Source organism: Thermobia domestica, chromosome 5 (assembly GCF_964235325.1).
Source record: "Thermobia domestica chromosome 5, izTheDome1.hap1.1, whole genome shotgun sequence".
NCBI lineage: Eukaryota > Metazoa > Arthropoda > Insecta > Zygentoma > Lepismatidae > Thermobia > Thermobia domestica.
This window is the reverse complement of record NC_137458.1, coordinates 35022287-35023260: the sequence shown is the minus strand read 5'-3', so window position 1 is coordinate 35023260 and position 974 is coordinate 35022287.

Sequence of the window (974 nt, the reverse complement as noted above, 5' to 3'; positions counted from 1 at the left end):
AACAGGCATGATTATCGTTTTATATATTTTAAGCTTCAAATTCCTCGACAGAATTCGCGACGACAAGAGATTTTGAACCGAATAGTAACACGAATTCCCTACTTTTAGTCGACATTTAATTTCTTCGTGAATATGATTTTCGTCTGTTAATATTGATCCTAAATATTTGAAAGTATCCACTTTATCAAAAGCATTATTTAATATTTTAACGCCTCCACAATTTGCCGTATTACGGTCGGTCCCGACGCACTTCCATGTATTTAGTTTTCTCTGCATTTACTTCTAAACCCATGTCCCTGCAAGCGTTTAATAAGATCTCTGCATTTATTTCTACTGTTCTCCTATCATCCCCTATTAAATTTACATCATCAGCATATGCCATAACCTGGTGAATGCCGTTCAACTCTAGGCCCTGGTTGCTATCTTTGATTTTCCTTATAGCGTATTCCAGCACAAAGTTAAATAATAATGGCGACAACGCATCTCCTTGTTTCAGGCCATTTTCGACGTGGAAGCTCGTGGACAAAAATTTTCTTACCCGGACTTTACTTTGGGATTCACTTAAACATATCTTAATTAATCTAATTAGCTTTCTCGGTATTCCAAGTTCTGTAAGAACGTTGTATAATGTTTCTCTCCTAACCGAGTCGTAAGCCTTTCTAAAATCAATAAATAGTTGATGTACCGGGGTATTGTATTCCCACTTCTTTTCGAGTATTTGGCGAATGGTAAATATTTGGTCGATAGTTGATCGATTTCGTCTAAATCCGCACTGATAATCTCCAATAATTTCATCTGCGTATGGGGTCAGTCTTGCTAACAGAATATTTGAAAGGATTTTATAGGATGTTGACAGAAGAGAAATGCCTCGATAATTATTACAGTCAGTTTTGTCGCCTTTCTTGTGAATTGGAACAATGATTGATTCTTTCCACTCTTGTGGCAATTCTTCCTTGTTCCAGATAAGGAGAATA